At 40.4% G+C, this 24,826-nt stretch overlaps 1 pseudogene; it reads right to left on the bottom strand.

Moving 5' to 3' along the window:
• Positions 1-2,821: 2,821 nt before the first annotated feature.
• LOC120107400 lies at positions 2,822-2,919 on the bottom strand (annotated as a pseudogene).
• Between the last annotated feature and the right edge of the window lie 21,907 nt (positions 2,920-24,826).

The raw sequence follows: 24,826 nt of genomic DNA, 5'->3' as shown, positions 1-24,826 counted from the left end.
AATTAACTTTTCCAAGCAACAATTGCTTAGGGCAATCAATCAATCACATTGACTATTTTACCTCTAGACGATTCTCAATCGTCAATCAGCTATTTGATCAATCCAGAAACTTCTAAGCATGTGACCTCACAGGTTCGAGCCTAAACCGATTGATGAGAGCACAAAAGTGCGATCTATACATCACTTAAATTAGTATTATTGCTAACAAATAATGATAAAATTGCCGCATTAATATTATATTTTTGTGGGGTACAGGTGATCAGAAATCAAAGCTAAAATGCACATTGGGTTCAAAAAGATGCATCACTATAGGTGACCAGCCAACCGCATGGACGACCCCAGTTGCACACTAAAAGGAGGTCAAGTTCAGCAGTCCACTTCGTCGCAGCTTCATTTTCCCTTCCCAGCATCTCGTGCGACCCAGCTTCTTCTGCATCTTAGCCCAAGCACCAGCAGTCCGTCTTCTCCGCTTGTGAAGCTATCTTGCACCCGAGTTCCAACCAATCCCAAGCGTTCAAGCCCAGCCGGTCAGCATCCCATGAAGCATTTCATCCGCGTCCGTGACCCAGCGTCCGCAACCATCCCGAGCATCTTCGCATCCCACGCGTCTCGGATTTCCTTCCTCCCAAGCTTCCACGTTCACAGAATCCCAGCATGCCACGTCCGCGTGCAAAATCTACCGCGATCCAGCCTCTCCCCCACGTCTGCAAGCCAGCCGTCCACGGTTCATCCTCCTCACAAGCGCACACCTCATCCCAGCAAAGATCCAGCTTCCGTCCGCTTCTTTCGCATCTGAGTTCATCCGTTCGCATCCCAAGCTTCACAGCAACCGAAATTCCAGCTTCTCCCAGCGTCCGTGCTTCCTAACGATCCTCCTCGCACCCATCCGCCACAGCCACGTCCAACCACATCCGCGTCCGAAGATCCCGGCATCCCGTGATTTCAGCATCAGCGAGGCATCGTCCGTGTCCATCCTTTTCTTCCGGATTAGCATCCATCCGTTGATCTCCATCGCGTGTGAGGAGTGGATCGAAGGCGAGCTTGATATCCCTCTCGGCTGGGAAGTTGGCGATTATTTATTCTATCCTCATTCGGTGAAACAAGGCAGTCCCCATTTCAAAAAAAAAAAAAAAACAGAGGAGCTCCCCCTGTCATGAGAGAAAAGAAGAGAGGGAAACAGGGGAGCCCCTGTTAGGGAAACAGGGGAGCCCCTGTTTCCAAAAAAAAAAAAAGAAAAGAAAAAAAAAAGAGTTTTCTTTTATGTTAATGGAGGGCTGATTTCTTAGGGAGGGAGATGGAGGAACCTTTGATGTATTGCTCTTTGAAGTAAACTCTAAACTTTTGCTTTCAATGGTTTATATTTATTGATATGTTCTTGATTCATGTGTAGTTATTTCATAGATAGATCTTTAATGGATTATGATTATTGATATATGGATTGCTTTAGTATTTGATTCGTCGTAGACGTAGAAAGCACGACGGATGCTTAAAAATTGAGTTCATATGTTCATGAAACATATACCATGATTAGATCTATCCTACATTTAATCTTTAATCAAGAACCATAGAGTTTATTCCTTGGATGCAATATCATCAAGGAGGATTCCAGATCCCTACCATCTTTATTTCATTGAATTTTGTTTATTATTCTTTGCATTTAATTTCTGAAAATCAAAGCATCATTTTAATCCACAAATTTATTCAACTAAGAATTACATCTAAAAATTACGCTAATAATCTATAGTTCGTTCCCTGAGGATTCGACCTCGGACTTCCGAGAATTTACTACTTGTGCGATTCTCCTGCACTTGGGAGAACAATTTTATTTTTGCACCAAGTTTTTGGCGCCGTTGCCGGAGAACGGCTGATTTATTAGTATAATTTTAGATTTAATCAGTATCCTAGTATTTAGTCTTTTTCTTTCAAAAAAAAAAAATCTTTATTGCTGTTTTTTTTATTCCCTGCATAGTCTGCATCAAACTCTGATATCGGAGTAATCCACCGTCTGATTGCACTCAAATTTCGTCAGCAGCTGTAGGACACATGTTTCTTTCATCTGAACGGTCTGATTGATATTCTGATACTTTTACGACCATTAAATTAATATAAACTTTGCTATTGTCTGCTTTGAATTTTCTGTGTTTAATTTTTTTTTAGAACCAGAATTTTATTATTATCATATCTTTTTAACCCTTGTTGCTAATTGAAAATTGATAAGAACTTTAAGAAAAGATCAAGGGTGATCATCATCAAAAAAAAAAATTAAAAAAAAAAATTTTAATTAAATTTTGTATGCTAGGTTGGGATAGGGACGACACCGGTCGATTAAGTCGTACAATTTTAGATCATCCCTTAGGACACACCCTTAAAATTCCTTCGCAGACTCGCACCTTGTGAGATGGCAAATTTTTCTGATGATGTAGGAAGTCACCATGGTGATGAAGGTAGACCCCCAGTTATGACACTTCGACAATACTTACATCCCACTAGGACTAGTTAACCTTCATGCATGATTATTCCTGAAAATGTAGGACACTTTGAAATTAAACCAGGAGTAATTCAATTGCTGCCCAAGTATCATGGGATGGAATCCGAGAACCCTTATCTTCACCTTAAGGATTTTGAGAAAATTAGCATCACATTTAGAGTGCCAAATGTATCGGAAGATGTCCTTAAATTGACCTTGTTTTCTTTTTCCTTAAAGGATAAAGCCAAAACATGGCTGAACTCCTTGAGACCTAGATCGCTAGGAACATGGCATGATATGCAAAGAGAATTCTTGAAAAAATTCTTTCCCGCACAAAGGACTAACTTTTTGAAAAGGCACATTAGTAATTTCCAGCAAAAAGACCATGAAACATTTTATGAATGCTGCGAGAGATTTAAAGATTTGCTTCTCTCTTGTCCTCATCATGGGTTTGAAACATGGAGAACCATTAGTTTCTTTTACGAAGGGTTGTCTCCACAGTTGAAACAATTTATAGAGACTATGTGCAATGGTCTATTTCTGGAAAAGCAACCCGATGAGGCATGGGACTATTTAGACTCTCTCGCAGAGACTGCACAATTATGGGATACAGGGGATAGAGTGAATAAACCTTTGCCTAAGCCTACTAGCATTCCACATGGGGGCCTTTACAACCTTAATACTCAGGATGATATTCAAGCTAAAATGGCAGCCCTTACTAGGAAGGTAGAGGAAATTGAACTTAGAAGGATTGAACCTGTCAAGACCATAGAACATAACAGCGAGTGTTGTAGGATTTGCGAGATGCCTGGCCATCTCATCACTGATTGCCCCACAATACCCGCATTCAAGGAAGTCTTGCACGATCAGGCCAATGTTATGAATACCTATCAAAAATCTTTCAATAATCCTTTTTCGGGTACTTACAACCCTGGATGGAAGAACCATCCAAATTTCAGGTGGAGGAATGACCAACCTCAACAAGTATATAACCCAACTCCTCCACCTCCACACCCTCATTATGCACATGCACCCCCTCAAAAATCCAGTCTCGAAGAAACTTTGCAATCTTTCATGCAAGGTCAAGCTAAAATCAATGATGAATTAAGAAATCAACTGACAACGCTGACCACTGCTTTAAGTGCTCAAGAGAAGGGTAAGCTACCAGCTCAACCACAACCTAACCCTCAAGTCTACGGCGGTAGCAATGCATCATCTTCAACTTCGCATAAAGAGCAAGCAAAGAGTATAATAACATTGCGAAGTGGAAAGATTATTGACCGACCAGTCCCAGAACAAACACAAGTCATACCTGATTCTGACCCTCCCAAGACAAAAGAAAAGGACAATGAAGAAACCGAAGCACCAACATCTACTGAACAAATTGAATGTCCTTTTCCTGCACCATTTCCACAAAGATTAAAGCCCTTGCAAAAGCTTGAACCAAACTCTGAAATTCTTGAGCTTTTTAAGCAAGTAAAAATCAATGTACCTCTTCTTGATGCAATCAAACAAGTGCCTTCCTATGCAAAATTTTTAAAAGATTTGTGCACTGTCAAGCGTCGTTTAAATGTCAAGAAGAAGGCATTTCTGGCTGAAAATGTGAGTGCAATTTTACAGCATAACATTCTTCCTAAATATAAGGATCCAGGTTGCCCAACTATCTCGTGCATCATTGGCAATTTTAGGATTGAGCGAGCATTGCTAGATTTAGGGGCGAGTGTGAACTTGTTGCCATATACGGTATATGAGCAACTCGGTTTGGGTGAGTTGAAGCCAACAACTGTCACCTTACAATTAGCTGACAGGTCAGTGAAGGTCCCTAGAGGAATTATCGAAGATGTGTTGGTCCAAGTAGACAAGTTCTATTTTCCTGTTGACTTTATCGTACTGGACACACATCCGGCTTCCAATTCACCATCTCAGATTCCGGTCATCTTAGGACGCCCATTTCTTGCAACTTCTAATGCATTGATCAATTGTAGGAATGGTGTCATGAAGCTTTCTTTTGGCAATATGACTTTGGAACTGAACGTCTTTAGTATAGGCAAACAACCCAGTGAACATGAAGAAAGTAAAAAAGTTGAATGGGTTGAAACCATTGCGGAAGAATATTTGTTAAAAGAAACATTTACTGAATCGGCCGACAATGGTTTGATAGATTGGTGTTCTGAAGGTACTGCTGATGATACGGTCCCACCTATTTTAGATAACTCAGATGTCATGATGGTCAATGGGTGGAGACCGAGAATAGAGGAATTTGAACATTTGCCATCTCGAGGAGCAAAGATAGTACCATCCCATGAACAAGCACCTAAGCTCGAGTTGAAACCTTTACCGAAGGAACTCAAGTATGCCTTTCTTGGATCCGATGACACTTTTCCTATAATCATCTCATCTGATCTTGATCATGCCCAAGAAAGAAAATTACTTGGTGTTCTAAAGAATCATAGAGGAGCTTTAGGGTGGTCTATTGCAGACTTGAAGGGGATTAGCCCTTTAATTTGCACGCACCGGATATATTTGGAGGACAATGCCAAAACCACAAGGCAAATGCAACGCAGGTTGAACCCTACGATGAGAGATGTGGTTAAAGCAGAAGTCCTCAAGTTGCTTGATGTGGGTATTATTTACCCAATTTCCGATAGCAAGTGGGTGAGTCCTACTCAAGTCGTGCCCAAGAAAGCAGGTCTGACGGTAGTCAAAAATGATCAGGGTAAACTAGTTCCAACTCGTGTTCCGACGAGTTGGCGCATGTGTGTTGACTACCGAAAATTGAATTTGGTCACTAGGAAAGATCATTTTCCCCTACCCTTCCTAGACCAAGTTTTGGAAAGAGTTGCAAGACACAAATTCTATTGTTTTCTCGATGGCTATTCCGGATACTACCAAATTGAAATTTCACCTGAGGATCAAGAGAAGACTACCTTCACTTGTCCTTTTGGCACATTCGCTTTCCGTCGGATGCCGTTCGGGTTATGTAATGCACCTGCAACATTTCAAAGATGCATGCTCAGTATTTTTGAAGACATGAACGAGAAGTTTTTGGAAGTGTTCATGGATGATTTTTCTGTTTTTGGCGATTCTTTTGATGATTGTTTACTACATTTACAGGCTGTCTTAGCTCGGTGTATAGAAAAGAACCTGATACTAAATTGGGAGAAATGCCACTTCATGGTGCCAAAGGGAATTGTTCTAGGACATATTGTTTCATCGAAGGGCATGGAAGTTGATAGAGCTAAGATTGACTTAATTGCCAAGCTACCTGCACCCAAGACGGTTAGAGATTTTAGATCATTTTTGGGTCATGACGGATTTTATAGGAGGTTCATCAAGGACTTTAGTGTCATAGCTCGACCATTATGTAACCTCCTATCCCTTGATACACCGTTCAATTGGACTGAAACCTGTCAAGAGGCATTCAAAAAGTTGAAGTCTATGCTTAGCACTGCACCCATCGTGTGACCACCCGATTGGTCATTACCTTTTGAGATCATGTGCGATGCTAGTGACTATGCGATAGGAGCTGTCCTAGGACAACGCAAGGATACTAAGCCATATGTCATTTACTATGCAAGCAAAACTTTAAATGATGCTCAAATGAATTACACCACCACCAAAAAGAAATTGCTTGCAGTAGTATTTGCATTAGACAAATTTCGCTCTTATATCCTTGGTGCTCCTATTGTTATCTTTACGGATCATGCAGCGCTAAAATATTTACTGGATAAGAAAGAGGCTAAACCACGCTTAATACGATGGATTCTTTTACTCCAAGAATTTGACATCACTATCAAAGATAAAAAGGGAGTAGAGAATGTGGTTGCTAACCATTTATCACGGCTAGTTGTTCATGATTTGGTGCCACAGTTGCCCATCAAGGACTCCTTCCTTGAAGAGCAATTGTTTACACTTTCTACTATGCCATGGTATGCTGATATTGTAAACTTTCTTGTCACGAACCGGATGCCGGGGCATTGGGGATCGAATGATAAGAATAATTTCTTGCGTGAAGTAAGGAGTTATTATTATGATGCCCCTTATTTGTTCAAGTATTGCAATGATCAAATCTTTAGAAGATGCATTCCGGATCATGAGATACAAAGTGTACTCTCTTTCTGTCATGCCAATGCTTGCGGAGGACACTTTGCATCTAAGAAAACGGCAGCTAAAGTTTGCAATGTGGTTTTTATTGGCCTACACTATTTAAAGATGCCCACGAGTTCTGTAGGACATGTGACCCATGTCAACGTGTTGGAAGTCTAACTCGTAGGCAAATGATGCCTCTTCAGCCCATTACTGCTATTGAAATTTTTGACATGTGGGGCATCGATTTCATGGGCCCATTCCCACCGTCTTTTGGATATGAGTACATTTTGGTTGGTGTAGAGTATGTGTCCAAATGGGTAGAAGCTGTGCCTTGTCGAACAAATGACCACAAACCAGTTTTAAAATTTCTTAAAGAAAATATATTTTCTAGGTTTGGGATGCCCAAGGTCATAATTAGTGATGGGGGAAAACATTTCTGTAACAAACCTTTTGAGATCCTGTTACGAAAGTACGGTATCACTCATAGAATTGCAACTCCTTATCACCCGCAGACTAGTGGCCAAGTTGAGTTAGCTAATCGGGAGATTAAACGGATTTTAGAGAAAACGGTGAATCCATCACGCAAAGACTGGTCTTTAAAACTTTTTGATGCATTGTGGGCTTACCGTACTGCTTATAAAACTATTCTTGGTATGTTCCCGTATCGGCTAGTCTATGGAAAAGCATGTCATCTACCTGTTGAAATAGAGCATAAATCGTATTGGGCCATTAGAAAATTAAACTTTGAACTGTCAGATGCTGGTTTAGCCAGAAAAATACAACTAAGTGAATTGAATGAAATTCGACGGGATGCGTATGACAATGCTAGACTTTGTAAAGAATGAATGAAAATTCGGCATGATAACTCAATTCTAAGAAAATCTTTTGAACCTGCACAAAAAGTTCTTTTGTATGACTCTCGCTTACATCTGTTTTCTGGAAAGTTACGATCAAGATGGACAGGTCCCTTCATTGTAAAAACTGTTTTTCCACACGGGGCAATTGAAATTGAGAATCCACAGGATGGCAAAATTTTTAAGGTTAATGGACACAGATTAAAACCTTTTGTTGAAAATTTTGCAGATGAAGAGGACTCCTGTCCCTTGGAGGAGCCTTCTTATGACTAAACATGACGGCCAAGGTATGTGTATATTAGTTAGAATTATTATTTTTTCTTTTATTTCTAGTTTTCTTCTTATTTTGTAGGTCTTCTTTTCTGAAAATCAACAGCTCAAGGTATTCTTCTTCTCTCTATTATTTTCTCTATTGTCTCTCATATATAGTTTTCTTGCATTTTTTTTACATTGAGGACAATGCAATGTTTAAGTTGGGGGGAGGGAAATATTTTGATAAAAAAAAAAAACTTGTTTTTGCATTTGATTTATTCTATTACTTTCTTTTCTGAGCAAATGCACATGTATTTTCATATTGAGTGTGTGCAACTATTAAGGCAAGGAACACATGCATACTATGACTGATCAGTGACCTATTATTAGATCCCCACACGTGTACTTAATGATAATAGGAAAGCCTCAGGAGTTCATTTGTTAACTGCATTTTTGTTAGCCTTATCCGTAAAAGAAGTATGAGTATCCTTGTTCGTACCATAAGGTTCAGAATTTGGTTTTCACATAAAGATAGAGGTTGAATATCCCAGTTAGATTACTTAGGTGCCTTATGATCCGACCTTCGTTGACCTATAGTCACGATGCAGTCACATATATAATAAAAAAATATATATATGGTTCAGTCTATCTTTTCTTTTCTTGCACAACAAAAAAAAAAAAAAATCCTTATGATGACAAGTCTGGCCTCGTGGCGTAGTCTGATTCGAGTAATTAAGCCCGAGGGGTGTTTCACCTAATGTCTTGAGCCAACTGGATCGGGGGTCATTGGTTGAAAGCTCGCTATATGGATCTTACTAGAGCCTAATGGGGTTGGACTATTGTAATCTTCATATGTGTTTTAAAAATAAAATAACAATAAGCATGAATAATGTTGGTTGGACTGAACCTAGTGACATGTGGTAATGGCTGGTTTGACTCCATTGTATTGGACCTCTGTGTACCCGGGTTGTTTAGTTGGGATTGATAGCTCTTTCCTTATATGCGAACCATTCTTGACAAATTTAGACAACAAGTGATATTCTGAAAATTTGATGGATCAGGTTCTAATAAAGTGTAGAAAACATTTGTGGACTTGAGTAGTGCACCTAAAACTCAGGCGGTGCGCTGTTGTGGTGGAGGTATTAGTACTCAGAGAAAGTCATATGATTTGATGCACACTACACTTTTATATTCCTTGCTTTGACAGTTGCCATACTTGAAAATATTTGTCCATTAATTACATGTGTATTAGCTTAGAATTTATTTCACATTTTTATTAGGATCACATGTTATGTTTGATGTTTGTGGGTAGCATCCCTGAAAACCTTCACGAGACAACACTCGTCCACTAGGGTAACCTAGGAGTTTAACGGCTTGTTGCACGTGCTAAGTGCAATCGTGATGCCCTACGAAAGTGGGTACATATCTTAGTTTTATATCTTTAGCTTCAATAAAAAGTCATAGGTTAAACCATACCTTTTGCACTCTCATTCTATTATCTGCTCATTAATTGCTAGAGACTAGCAATAAGCTAGTTGGGGGGTGTGATGAGAGCACAAAAGTGCGATCTATACATCACTTAAATTAGTTTTATTGCTAACAAATAATGATAAAATTGCCGCATTAATATTATATTTTTGTGGGGTACAGGTGATCAGAAATCAAAGCTAAAATGCACATTGGGTTCAAAAAGATGCATCACTATAGGTGACCAGCCAACCGCATGGACGACCCCAGTTGCACACTAAAAGGAGGTTGTTGCCCAGATAGACTGAAAGAGTAGATGCCCTACAAGCCAATCATTTGATAGGTTTCTCTTTGTAATCCTCCAAATCATGTACTTTGACACTTGATATATATCAATAAAGGCATTGTGTTTCATCATTTGCTGCTTATCTATTTTATTATTGGATGATGAACCCCATAAATTAGGACATAGATTTTAGGATTATGATGAGATCATACCAGTGAGACTTAAAATCCTAAAATTCTAATTTAGAATATTCCCAGTCAAATTGGTATATTGAGTCGGGGATCAATATTACCGGAAGACTGGCACATCTTATGTATGCTCAATGTAGAGGGTGATTGATCTCACAATCACTTGTGTGAGACACTAATACAAAGATGTGGGTGCTCATTAGAGGAATGAGTTCACTGAAATGACCAGCCATGAGAACATCTTATGGATTCTTACTTAATTATCAAAAGATGGTTCTCATAGTGGGAGTTGTGCAAGTGATCCTTAGACCTGAGATCACCATGGTACCTTGTGCACTTGAAGCTATGTTTTGGTTTACCCTCATTCACGACATTGCGTTGTGTACAGGATATTCTGGATATGGTGGATTTTGTATGAAGGTTGTGAGTAGGTCAACAAGGAATCAGTCACTTCTAGTAAGAGAAGGTAACATCCTACTTACTCTAATCTTATGATGATTCAAGAAGCCTTTGATCAAAGCAAAATGAATATTAGAAAGAGTTTCTAATGTTTCATTGTTTGAATTATCATATAAAAGATTGAGAGAGACATGAATAAGTGATTGAGTTTGATATTGATCCATACTCGAGCACTTATTCAGGATGTAGTATGACTGAGGGATTGAATTGCACAGTAATTTTCCACTGAAGGGTATGTTTGGATTTGTCCAATACATTCCTCATCTTCCGGGTAGACATGATACGTTGCTAGACGTCAATCATGTCTTGTGGGTTGATCGGATCAAAGAGTTTGATTAGATCAAAGCATCAGAAAGGTTCTGATTGCTAAGTCAGGTTTAGCACTAAATTGAACCTAAATTAGATTAGAGGTATTCTAATCAAGTTAGGTCAACTTGCACCTGCACCTACTGCTGGCTAAGATAAGGAACCCAATGGGTCACACACAAGGGAATTGATCAAGGGTCTAATTGGATTAGATCATGTTTGCAAGATGAACATGCTAGCACGTGTTGCAAACCCTAGCTCCTGATTCAAATTAAATTCGAATATGATTCTTAGATTTGGTTGATCTAATATGATTAGATCATGACCTAATATGGGTTAGCCAAGAGTTGAAACCCATTTGGCTTTAATTAGACCTGATTTGATTAGGTTTAATGTTTTCTTTAAGTTGGTTAAACCCAATTGGATTGGGTTTGATAGGGCCTTCACTTCTGGACCATTGGATCGCTTCCTGGATGAAGGATCTGGTCCACTGGTTGGCGCTTTCATCTGGACCATTGGATGGCTTCCTGGATGAAGGATCTGGTCCACTGATTAGCGCTTGAATCTGGACCACTGGATGGCTCTCTGGATGAAAGATCTGGACCGTTGCTCAGCGCCTGAATCTGGACCACTGGATGGCTCTCTGGATGAAAGATCTGGACCGTTGCTCAGCGCCTGAATCTGGACCATCGGTGATGGCATCTTACTTCTGGACCATTGGATGGCACCCTGGATGATGATGTCTTGATCTGGACCATTAGATGGCACCTAGATCTGGACCATTGGCTTTGGTTCACTGCATTTGGGCCCTTGGATCATCAGGATTTAAGAGGGAGATGTGAGAAAGAAGTTGATACACCCTTCTCCTTAGCACCCCATCATGATGGGATGCATCTCTTGGCACATGCCTCATCATGATGAGGTGTGTGGATGGGATGCATCCCTTTGTGATGCATCCCTCCATCTCTTATAAATAAGGAGGTGCCTTGGGGTTCTAAAGATCATCCAAGAAAAAGCTTTTCCTTCTCTCTCCCTTATCCCTTCTTTCTTACAAGTCTCTTTTTTGTCCTAACCCAAGACAAGAGGGTCTTCTTTAGGACAAAAAGGCTAGTGAATGTTTTAGAGGTAGAAAGGAAGAAGGAAGTGAAGAAAAATCAGCCAATTAAATCCTTTGGAAGGATTGAACAATTAGAATCAAGTTTTGGTGGAGCTAGAGTCTTGAACCCATTCCTGTGTGGATCAACATCGGAGGGTGAACATTTGGGCACCTTAGGACATCTTCAGATATATTGGATATAGCGTGATAGGTATTCTTCTATACCAAGATTATATTTTCTACATTATTTGGTTATACTATTAAGGCGATCTTGGCTTATTAGGGTTTCATATAATGGGTTTTATAAGAAAATTTTATAATCCCGTATCTTCCGCTGCGCCCTAGGGCACTGGGAAACCCTAATAGTGGTATCAGAGCCACCCTTAATCAGTTTAACCAAATGATAATACATGCTATTATCTTGATGCTATGAGATAGCTAGGTTGTTTGTATGCATGATTAGTTTATGCTATGAGATAGTGTTATATTCATGTTGTAGCACAGTATAATTGCTAGTACTAAATTATAGAATGTGCAATGAGACCAATATAGTAGTATGAAAACTTTGGGCTGACCCATTCTGGAACAATCGACTCAGTTGGTGTCTAGGAAGGAAGCCACAGGTGGTTACTTAATTAGGACCTCACTCTCTGAGTGAGGGGTGCCTCCCACCTGCTTTCGTGGCCAATTATTTGATTGTCCTTTATGGTTGAGCTTAATGTTAGTAAGATACTACTATTTGAAAGCCCTCACTAAATTCATAATTAAGTCGTAGTGTTAATTGCTTTAAGCTGAGCCATTCTGAATCAATTGACTAAGTTGGTGTCTAGGAAAGAGGCTACAGGTGGTTATTTAATTAGGACCTTACTAAGTAAGGAGAGCCTCCCATCTGCTTACCTGGCCAACTATTTGATTGACCTCCATGGAAAAGCTAATTGCTGATATAACACTATAAAGGTCCTTCCTTCATGCTTAGATATTATTATGTCAATATCTACGCTAGCTTGTTGTGATTCCCACAAGGCTAGTATTAGGGATTGATATTGTAATATCTTGGTGCATATGATGCATATGGCATATTTTAATATGTTGCCTTGTTGTGATTCCCACAAGGGCAGCATTATTCAAATATGACTGTATAAAAATGAAGGGTTTGACTTAACTAGACACAATAGTTTGTTGTGATTCCCACAAGACTATATGTGTGCTAGAGGACAGAATAAAGTTGGGAATTGCATGGGATGCAATTGGAAAGAGTTTCCTACCTTTGAACTTATAAGGGCTTGTTGTGATTCCCACAAGGTCTTTTATAAGGAATTTGGATCTCAACCCCACTAAGAAAATTAGTATTTTCTCGTTCATCATACTTGAGGGTTATGATATTCGACAAAAATAGTGGGAGTAACAATTAGATAAAAGTCCTTGTCTGATTGAATACATGTCATCATGATTGGTCTGCTTATATTAGTGTTCTTTGTAATTATAGATTAATTCTGTAAAAATGGCATCTTCACTCTCACTTAGAGGTATCTTAGATACAAACAAATTGACTGGTCCCAACTATGTGGATTGGTTGAGAAATTTAAAGATTGTTCTCACACAAGAAAAACTTTCCTACATTCTTGAAACCCCTGACCTAGGGTCAGCAGGGGAAGATGCAACTGAGGAGGAATTGGCCACATATCGTATGTGGAAAAATGATAGTTTGACTGTCAAATGTATCATGCTTGCTTCTATGAATAATGAATTGGAGAGGCAGCATGATAGCATGGATACTCACTCCATACTCCTTAACTTAAAGGAGTTATATGGTGAGCAGAGCAGAACTGCTAGATATGAGATATCTAAACAGTTGTTCCGTGCTAGAATGATCGAGGGATCATCTGTGCAAGACCACTGTTTAAAGGTTATAGACTTAATCACTCGATTAAGTCAACTTGGTTTTGCTATGGACAGTGAGCTCAGTCAAGATTTGATCCTGCAATCACTACCCGACTCATTCTCGCAGTTTGTCGTGAATTATCACATGAACAAACTGAATTCCTCTCTGCCTGAGCTTCTAAATATGCTGAAAACAGCAGAGTCTCACATCAAGAAGGACAAGGGTCCGATCCTTCTTGTTGGTGAGAGCTCAAAGAAGAAGTCGGGCAACAAGGGTTCAAAGAAAAAACTAAACCCTAAGAGTCGCATCAAAAAGAAGAAGGGAAAGAAAATCTCTGGACCCGGTACCTATTTCCACTGTGGCAAGACGGGGCATTGGAAAAGGAACTGCAAGAGCTTTCTTGCAAGTGTGAAGCCTGATGCAAGTGTTGCATCAAAAGGTATGTTTTTATTACATGCCAACATGACATTAAGTTCTTCTGATTCTAATGCGTGGGTATTGGATACCGGTTGTGGTTCTCACATATGCAAATCTTTGCATGGACTGCAGAAAATTAGAAGACTGAAGAAAGGTGACTTCGAGCTATATGGCGCTGGAGGAGAATCCATCCAGGCTGAAGCTGTTGGCACCTACATACTGGAGCTACCCTCCGAAAAGTTCTTGAAGCTAGAAGACTGTTATTTTATGCCAAAAATCATTAGAAATGTAATTTCAATTCCTTTGTTGCTTAAGAAAGGATTCGAAATAAATGGAAAGAGCAATGGTTGCTCTATTTCTTTATCTAATGAGTATTATTGTCATGGCACTATGGAAAATGGTCTTTTAGTATTATGTCTTAATAATGTTATGTTTCATATTGGCAAAGATAATAAAAGAAAAAGAGAAAATATTAATAATACCCTCCTCTGGCATTACCGATTAGGTCATATTAGTGAGACAAGGTTACATAAGTTGTATAAAGATAAATTCTTTGACCCTTATGATTTTGAATCATTAGGAACTTGTGAATTTTGTCTTATGGGTAAAATGACCAAGTCTCCATTCTCGGGACATGGAGAAAGGGCAAGTGAGTTGTTAGAACTCATACACACTGATGTGTGCGGTCCTATGTCAACTCAAGCTAGAGATGGATACTCTTACTTCATCACATTTACTGATGACTTATCAAGGTTCGGTTTTGTGTATCTAATGAAACATAAATCCGAAGCCTTTGATAAATTTAAAGAGTATCAAAGTATGGTCGAAAAACAAACTGGAAAGTGTATTAAAATCCTTCGATCTGATCGAGGAGGAGAATTGTGGAGTGATCGATTAAAACCCCGTTTGATTTTGATGAGCTCAAAGCATTTGAGTATATCTTGTGATTACTAATGAATTCAATTGAGTGTTTCAGTGAAAATCCTGTCCAAGTGTCTCTAGACTTGGTTCATAACATTTTGGATAAGTTAAGAAGTCTGCATGAACCAATGTCTGAGATACGAGTCGACTCCCGAGTTTCACGAGTCGACTCCAAGCGTATCAAGGTCACTGGCACGAGCTCGAGTCGACTCCTGATCAGTACGAGTCGACTCCGACTGAAAACAGACAGAAGGACAGAAGAGCAGTTTTTCAGGTCTGAGATTCGAGTCGACTCCAGTGGAATGCGAGTCGACTCCCAGCGGTACACACAGAAAAAGTCAGAGAGCGTTTTATGGACTCTGAGATTCGAGTCGACTCCCGCAGTACGCGAGTCGACTCCGAGACTGTGCGACCATCGACAGACAGAAGACCATGTTACTGCCTCTGAGATTCGAGTCGACTCCCAGACAGCTCGAGTCGACTCCAAGACAAGCTTCACGTCAAAAGGCAGAAGACCAACTTTCGGAAACTGAGAGCCGAGTCGACTCCAAGGAAGTTCGAGCCGACTCCAAGACTGGATGAGCCAAAAGACAGAGAATCGGGAGTTCGGGCTCTGAGATTCGAGTCGACTCCCAGGACAGTCGAGTCGACTCGAGTGGACAAAATTCAAATTTGGATCCACGGACTACAGAGGATGAGCCGACTCCAAAATTGCCAGGTCAGCGCCAGAAGTTGGCGAGTCGACTCCGGGTCAAGACGAGTCGACTCCCAGTCAAGACAGCAACTTTAATTCAAACTGGGAACAGTTGCCGAGTCGACTCTGGAAAAGCTCGAGTCGACTCCTGCTACAGCCGAGTCGACTCCTGATCGCGCGAGTCGACTCCAACCCACCAACGGTCACATTGTCAGGCTGCGCAGAGTGTGCAGAACGGGCAGAAAAAGCAGAGTAACGGCTAGTTTCCGTGGGGGTTGACTTAAATAGCCACAGAAGACTGTAGCAAGGTAGAGAACACATATTCCACTCCTAGCATTCAAGTCTTCAAGCTCTCTAAGTGCTCTTCAACGAGAAAAAGGGAAGATCTGCATTTACTGATCCACCAACATCTTCCCAGCATTCAAAGCTTCCTCCTCCTGCTTTCAAGTTGATCACTCTTTCAAGAGGAGACCGGAGTTCCAGAAGCCACACCTCTTCACCATCTTAAAAGCGTTTGAGGGCTTCTAACTCCTTTACGATTATATTGTTTTAAATCTGCTTTTTGAGAAGCTATTTTCTGTTTTCTTCTATCTCGTGTATTTACTTGATTCAATCGGGGGATTGAATCAAGGGGATTAAGGTTGGTTGGTGAGCCGGTTTAAAACCAACGAGTGTAAGGGTTTGATTGTGAGCCCGGAAAAACAATCGGGGTTGGTTCTAGTCGGTGAGCCTGGGAAAACCGACCGAGTTCGTTGTGAGCTCGTAAAACAACAAGTTCGGTTGTGAGCTTGCAAAACAACCGGCTGTAATCCAAGGGGGTTATAGTGAAATTTCCAAGTGAGACTTGGAGAGTGGACGTAGGAGCAAGGGTTAGCTCCGAACCACTATAAAACTTTGTGTTTGTAGTGCATTGTCTCTCATCTTCTTCCCCACACATTACTCACAGCACTTAGCTTTAATTAAATAACTGGCTATAGTATTTCGTTAATCATCCACAAAGTTTTAATTAGCTAAGTTAATTTAAAAACCCAATTCACCCCCCCCTCTTGGGTTGTCTATCTGGGCAACAAGTGGTATCAGAGCCAAAAACTCTTCCACTCAAGAGTTAAAAGATCAAAATGACAACCCCATTTGGATCTTCTCACATTGAGGGTCAGTCCACCCAAAGACCTCCTTTCTTCAATGGATCCGACTACTCATACTGGAAGGCTAGGATGAGAATATTCATCCAAGCCCAAGACTATGAGATGTGGACCATTGTAGTGAATGGCCCATACATCCCATCCACATATGTAGAGGGTGTTAAGGTACCCAAACTAGAAACGGATTGGGATGAACATGACATGAGGAAGGCACAACTAAACTCTAAAGCAATGAATGTGTTTTATTGTGCCTTAGACCGTAATGAATTCAATAGAGTTTCAACTTGTAATTCTGCAAAAGAAATTTGGGACAGACTTGAAGTGACCCATGAGGGCACGAATCAAGTCAAGGAATCCAAAATAAACATCTTGGTTCATAAATATGAACTATTTAAAATGGATTCAAATGAAACAATCACAAGCATGTTCACTAGGTTTACTGATATTGTCAATGGCCTAAAAAGCCTTGGCAAGAACTATACTAACAGTGAATTTGTCAGGAAAATCCTTCGGTGTCTACCAAGGTTGTGGGAAGCCAAAGTGACGACGATCCAAGAAGCTAAAGACTTGAACAAGCTTCAACTTGAAGAGCTCCTTGGATCCCTGATGACGCATGAGCTTACCATGAAACAACACAACGAGGAAGAGTCCTCCCATAAGAAAAAGGTAATAGCTTTAAAATCTACTTCTTCTAACAAGGACCTGTCTTGCAGCAGCAGCAGTGAAGAGGAAGAAGATGAGGAAGATGGTGGTGAGGCACTTCTTGTGCGCAAGTTCAAGAAGTTTATCAACCACAAGAAGACGTATCATCAAAGGAGAGGTCCCTCAAATTCCTACCGCAGAGATAAAGGTAAGGAAAGGGAAAATGAGGGGATTGGGTGTTACGAGTGCAAGAAGCCGGGACACATAAGAGCAGAGTGCCCCTTATTGAAGAAGGGGAGTAAGTACAAGAAGAAGAAGGCACTTGTCACCACCCTATCGGACTCCGACGCATCATCTTCATCATCGGATGAAGAACAAGAAGAGAAGGCCAATTTCTGTTTCATGGCCAACGAAAATGAGGTAATTTCCGATACGCATTTTGATTTTACATTTGATGAACTTTATGATGCGTTCAATGAATTAATGATTGAGTATAAGAATATAAATGTTAAAAACAGAGAACTAAAAGTAACTAACCAAAGTTATATTCATAAGCATGATTCATTAATTAAGGATAAAGATAATCTCACCAAAGAAAATCTAGAACTTAAGACAAGCAACCAACTCCTAATTAAGAAGACTAACACCTTAACGAAAGATATTGAGAAACTAACAAAGGAATTTTCAGATCTCAAAAACCATAAACAAGTCTTAAACAAGGATCTAACTAAAGAGCTAAATGATCTAAAAACCGAAAATCAGACATTAACTAAAGAACTAAACAAATACAAACCCTTAGTTGAAAAATTCACATATAGTTCTGAAAAGTTAAACATGATACTTAATAATCAACGAGCCGTATTTAATAAAGCGGGTTTAGGGTATAAACCAAGGAATAAGCAAAAACTTCTTAGTAACTTCTTTGTTAAAGCTGGGAAAACTAAAATTAAGAAAATAACTTGCTTTTGTTGTGGAATAGTAGGACATAAAGCAAATGCATGTAATTTTAGGAAAAGGAAAACTAAAAGAAAAAATAAAAGGGTATGGGTTCCAAAAGGAACCAACTTGACTAACCATGAAGGACCCAAGAAAACTTGGGTACCTAAGATGACATGATTTGCTTGTGTAGGAGTGTCTTGCAGCCAAGGTCAACAAAAACTGCTGGTATTTGGATAGTGGCTGTTCAAGGCACATGACGGGTGATAAAGATCAATTTTTCACCCTTGAAGCTAAGAAGGGAGGTGCTGTGACTTTTGGAGACAACAACCAAGGTCACATCATTGGTATTGGTAAAGTTCAAATCACCCCTTCTACCTTTATAGATAATGTTAGATATGTTGATGGTCTTAAGCATAACTTGTTAAGCATTAGTCAATTATGTGATAAAGGATATGATGTTATGTTTAAACCATCACTATGTATTATAACAAATCCTAATGATAATAGTTTAGTTTTTAAAGGGATGAGACGTGGAAATGTATATGTGGTAGATCTAGAAGACCTTACAAAACATAACCAATGTTTAGTTGTTAATGAAACTAAAGAAAATGATGCTAGTTGGTTATGGCACCGTAAGTTAGGTCATGCAAGCATGGACACAATAACTAAACTAGTTAAAAGAGACTCCGTGATAGGTTTGCCAAAATTAAAATTTGAAAAGAACAAAATATGTGAAGCATGTCAATTTGGCAAACAATCTAGAAACTCTTTTAAATCCATAAAATGTGTCTCTACTTCTAGGCCTCTAGAATTACTACACATGGACCTATTTGGTCCAACTAGAACAACAAGCCTAGGTGGAAATAAATATGGTCTAGTTATAATAGATGATTACTCTAGGTACACATGGGTCATGTTTCTAGCGCATAAGGATCAAGCATTTTCTATGTTTAAGAAGTTCCATAAGGAAGTAACAAATGCTAGAGAGTCCTCAGTTATAGCTATTAGAAGTGACCATGGTATCGAATTCGAAAATCAATTATTTGATGAATTTTGTAGTAAAAAGGGGATAACCCATAATTTCTCAGCACCAAGGACACCACAACAAAATGGAGTTGTGGAAAGGAAAAATAGAACCCTAGAGGAAATGGCTAGAACGATGTTATGTGAAAGTAACCTCCCTAAGTACTTTTGGGGAGAAGCCATTAATACTTCTTGCCATGTATTAAATAGAGTTCTATTAAGACCCATCATAAAGAAAACACCATATGAACTGTGGAAAAACAGAAAACCAAAGGTTAACTATTTTCATGTTTTCGGATGTAGGTGTTTTGTACATAATAATGGGAAAGATAATCTAGGGAAATTTGATCCAAAATCTGATGAAGGAATATTCCTAGGTTATTCTACAACTAGTAAAGCCTATAGAATCTTTAATAAAAGAACCCTAGTTATAGAAGAATCTATACATGTTGTTTTTGATGACTCTAGTGACATCTCATCTAGTAAGAAGGTTAATTTTGATGATGATATTGAAATACTTGAAGAAAAGATAGATGAGATGGGATTACAAGATGATAATCAAAAGTTGATTGAAGGAGAATCATCAAACCAAGAGCCTATAGTGGATCATGGGCTGACTAAAGCTTGGAGGTATGCTCATGGGCATCCTAAGGAACTAATTCTAGATGATCCATCCCAACCCGTTAGGACTAGAGCATCCCTTAGAAATTTGAATAACCATCTAGCTTTTGTTTCACACTTTGAGCCCAAACATATAGAAGAAGCCGAAAATGATGTAAATTGGATAAATGCAATGCAAGAAGAACTAAACCAATTTACTAGAAACAAAGTGTGGGATCTAGTAGAGAGACCTTCTGAATATCCAATTATAGGTACAAAATGGATATATAAAAATAAGCTAGATGAAAATGAAATTGTTATAAGGAATAAGGCTAGACTAGTAGCAAAGGGTTATAATCAAGAAGAAGGTATAGACTTTGATGAAACCTTTGCTCCCGTAGCTAGACTTGAGGCTATTAGACTATTATTAGCATATGCATGCTCTAAGGACTTCAAGCTATATCAAATGGATGTAAAAAGTGCTTTTCTAAATGGGTTTATTAATGAGGAGGTATATGTAGAACAACCTCTTGGTTTTGAAAATCATCAATACCCCAATCATGTGTATAAACTGAACAAAGCACTTTATGGTCTAAAACAAGCACCTAGAGCATGGTATGAGAGACTTAGTAAATTTCTATTAGAACATGAATTCTCTAGGAGAAATGTAGATACAATATTATTTCTGAAAAAGAAAAATAAGGATATGTTATTAGTACAGATTTATGTTGATGATATCATTTTCGGTGCTACTAACAATCGCCTCTGCGAGGAATTTGCTGATTTGATGCAGAGTGAGTTTGAGATGAGCATGATGGGAGAGCTGAACTACTTCCTCGGGCTTCAAATCAAACAATCTGAAGGAGGCATCTTCATCAATCAAGCCAAATATATCAAGGAGATGCTCAAGAAGTTCGATATGGAGGGAAACAAGTCAATCAGCACCCCCATGAGCTCATCATGTAAGTTAGACCAAGATGAATCAGGTAAATCTGTAGATCAAAAACTTTATAGAGGTATGATAGGTTCTTTACTGTATCTTACTGCAAGTAGGCCTGATATTATGTTTAGTGTGTGCATGTGTGCTAGATATCAGGCTAATCCTAAAGAATCACACCTAGCTGCAGTTAAGAGAATCTTTAAATACTTAATAGGAACTAAGAACATAGGGCTGTGGTACTCTAAAGAATCTAGCCTAAACTTAATAGGGTACACAGATTCAGACTTCGCTGGATGTAAGCTTGATAGAAAAAGTACCAGCGGGTCTTGTCAATTTCTAGAAGAAAACCTAATCTCATGGTTTAGCAAGAAACAAAACTCGGTTGCATTATCCACTGCAGAAGCTGAATATGTTGCAGCCGGGAGTTGTTGTGCTCAAATCTTGTGGATTAAACAACAATTAGAAGATTATGGCATTAAACAAGATAAAATCCCCATTAATTGTGATAATACAAGTGCCATAAACCTAACTAAAAATCCAATTCAACACTCAAGAACTAAACACATTGAGATAAGACATCACTTCATAAGAGATCATGTATTGAATGGTGATGTGACTCTCCAATTTGTTTGTACTGATAATCAATTAGCAGATATTTTCACAAAACCCCTAAGTGAAGAGAGGTTCAGTGTACTTAGGAGGGGATTAGGAGTGATTGACCCATCCTAGTGGGAGTTTCCACTAGATTAATTGATTTTGATGGTTAAAATGAGGTTAAAATAGAGTTTCTATTCAATGATCATCAAATCAGATCCCAACTAGGTGATTTTCCCTCATTTGGCACGGTTATAGCATGATTTTTAAGTGTGTGCCAAGGTTAGAGACGACTCGAGTAAGTTTCAGAGCCGGCTCCTAAGGGGGAGTCGATTCGCGCATTTGGGGGAGTCGACTCGCAAAGTTGGCAGCTGAGGGGGAGTCGACTCGCACATTGTCGGGAGTCGACTCGAAGTCTACAGGCGCATAAGGAGAGTCGACTCGCGCATTTTCTGGAGTCGACTCGAGGTCGAGTCGACTCGCGACTCAAGGGAGTCGACTCGCAGTCGGGATCCGACTTTTTAACCCTAGGTTTGTCGTTTCGCAAACACTTTTTCTCAAGCCGCCACTGTTCACAAAGCCCTAGAGCCGACTCCTAGGTCATCCTCGATCGTCTCCAAGCCCTTTTTCCCGTTGATTCTTCGCCGGACATTGAGTTTCCGTCCGTTCCTAGGTCTTTTCAGGTCAGTCCCGAGCTTCCTCTATCGATCCTTCTTCGTTCTCTAGGTTTTCATCTCGTTTAGGTCAAGATGCCTCGCAAGGGAGTTGTTAGAAAGAGGTCCCGTCCCGTGGCCGGTCCCGAGCGGCGCTCCAAGGCGCGACACGATCCCGCGAGGCAACCTCCTCCGGATCGTTCCCCGCCTAGGGTGGTTCTTGTTAGGCCGTTGGCCGGGAAGGCCGTCACCTCCGGGAGGTATGTCACTTTCGACTATCTCTCCCGGGAAGGATTCACCATAGGGGATAGGCTTAGAGCCCAGGGTCTAGAGTACTTCCTCACCTTGGACCTTCCCACCTATCCTGGCCTAGTTCAAGAGTTCTACAGTACCGTCCATCGGGGAGATGGAGGTATTGAGGGCACGGTATTAGGTGTCCCATTGCGTGTCACAGAGGACCTCATTGCCCATATCCTCCACCTTCCATTAGTAGGGGTGGCTCCTGCACATCCTGAGGATAGATTTGAGGCCCTTACGATCGTCTTAGGGCATCCACCTCAGTCTCCCTTAGATGAGGTATCTGCTAGCTCACTTCCTATTGAAGTAAGAATCCTTTTGAGCATTTTGTCTAGGTCCATCTTCCCTAAGACAGGGAGATTTGATTTTGTGAATGAGAGGGACCTAGCTATTATGTCTTACATTCTTCAGGACACCCCGGTCAACTTCCCCAAGCTCATTTATAGGTATATGTGTGAGCCCCTGGATAGACCTAGGCTCTCCCTCCCATACGGAATGTTATTCACTCTTCTCTTTAGGCAGTACGAAATTTCCATTCCTGAGAAGGAACCCTCTCGTGCCTTGCGATGGACTGATCGCTTGGGTACGGGGACCATGCACAGGATGGGATTTCGGAAGAGAGAAGGTATCTGGGTTAGGAAGTCCACTCTCACCGCTCAGACCACCAGACCATCACCCAGTCCTGAGCCAGATTCTGACTACCCAGAGTCCCCAGACCATCCAGACCTTCCATCCACTCCTCCTGCTCCTACCACCTCTGCCGGACCTTCCTCCTCAGCTCCACCATCTATGGAGGTCCGTATTGATCCAGAGCAGCTCCGGGAGCTGCGGCAGGAGATCGTCCGAGATTTGAGGGACGAGCTGCTCCGGGAGCTCCGAGGTTCCGTGCCAGCTCCCACTCCTGCACCCACTCCATCCTCAGCACTGGTCCCATCCTTGACAGCCGTGACAGACATGACGGCTGAGGTGCGGCAGGAGATCTACAACATTAGGACCCTGGTGCAGGCCCAGTTCCACAGCATGAGCGAGGTCACGAGCACCACGAGGAGGATGCGGGATGACATCCGCCGTGACATGCACACCACCACCGAGGGGCCGAGCGCTTGTCGAATGTGCTCATCGACAAGCTGGACGCACTTCAGACCTCGGTGACTGGGCTTCAGACGTCGGTGACTGAGCTCTCCACTACACATAGCAGAGCCACCACGTCTATTATCACGCAGCTGGGCCATGTTACAGAGGCAGTCGCCCTCCTCATGGAGCAGAGCCGATTGAGAGGAGGAGTCACATCCTCGAGAGGAGGAGCTACATCCTCCAGAGGAGGAGATGTATCCTCGAGAGGGGGAGCTACATCCTCCAGAGGAGGAGATGTATCCTCGAGAGGGGGAGGCACATCCTCGAGGAGGTCATAGATGATTTTGAGTTGTGTTTTGTCTTCTTTTGTATTGTTCTTGCTTTACCTATTGTATGCTCAAATGTATTCACCTTCATATCAATACAATGAGTAGACATCTTATCTTCATTTCTGTGCCATTTGATGATTGACTGTGCCATTTGTGCCATTGATTGTGTGTGATTACCTCCTTTTTGGTATGATGACAAAAAGGGGGAGAAATGTGTAAAATATGTAAAAGGGGAGAAATATTAAAAAGAAATAAATAAAACGATAAACTCTTAAAAACACACATAAATTTGTTCTAAGTGGATTCGGTACCTCGAGGCTCATTATCTCTCTTTTGGGGCTCCTAATGGAGTAATCTCCAGAATCTATTCAAGGGATATTCGGAGATTAGCTGAATCCTACTCAAGAACAAATTGACAGATTTTCCCTCTAAAAACAAAATTTTTAGTTCAAAAATTTCAAAGCATTAAAAGAAAATTCAGAAAATCAAAACATAGTTGAATGCATATGTTGAGGGGGAGAATCTGAATTTTAATCAAGCTAAATCATTAATGTCATATAAGCCAAACAATTGAGTGCAGAATATGAAGGCTTATATAATTCCAAATGAAAGGGGGAACTTTAACTCCGAAATTTAATGTTTCACTCCTTTCAAACTTGGATAAATTAAATTATCAAGACATTTGAATTCATTTATGGAGTTTAATTCATTATTTACTGAGCAACTCATTTTACATATACTCAAAGTTTTGTCATCATCAAAAAGGGAGAGATTGTGGAGTGATCGATTAAAACCCCGTTTGATTTTGATGAGCTCAAAGCATTTGAGTATATCTTGTGATTACTAATGAATTCAATTGAGTGTTTCAGTGAAAATCCTGTCCAAGTGTCTCTAGACTTGGTTCATAACATTTTGGATAAGTTAAGAAGTCTGCATGAACCAATGTCTGAGATACGATTCGACTCCCGAGTTTCACGAGTCGACTCCAAGCGTATCAAGGTCACTGGCACGAGCTCGAGTCGACTCCTGATCAGTACGATTCGACTCCGACTGAAAACAGACAGAAGGACAGAAGAGCAGTTTTTCAGGTCTGAGATTCGAGTCGACTCCAGTGGAATGCGAGTCGACTCCCAGCGGTACACACAGAAAAAGTCAGAGAGCGTTTTATGGACTCTGAGATTCGAGTCGACTCCCGCAGTACGCGAGTCGACTCCG

Source organism: Phoenix dactylifera, unplaced genomic scaffold (genome assembly GCF_009389715.1).
Source record: "Phoenix dactylifera cultivar Barhee BC4 unplaced genomic scaffold, palm_55x_up_171113_PBpolish2nd_filt_p 000850F, whole genome shotgun sequence".
Lineage (NCBI taxonomy): Eukaryota > Viridiplantae > Streptophyta > Magnoliopsida > Arecales > Arecaceae > Phoenix > Phoenix dactylifera.
The sequence above is the reverse complement of the archived record's forward strand: the minus strand, read 5'-3'. Positions and strand labels throughout refer to the sequence as shown.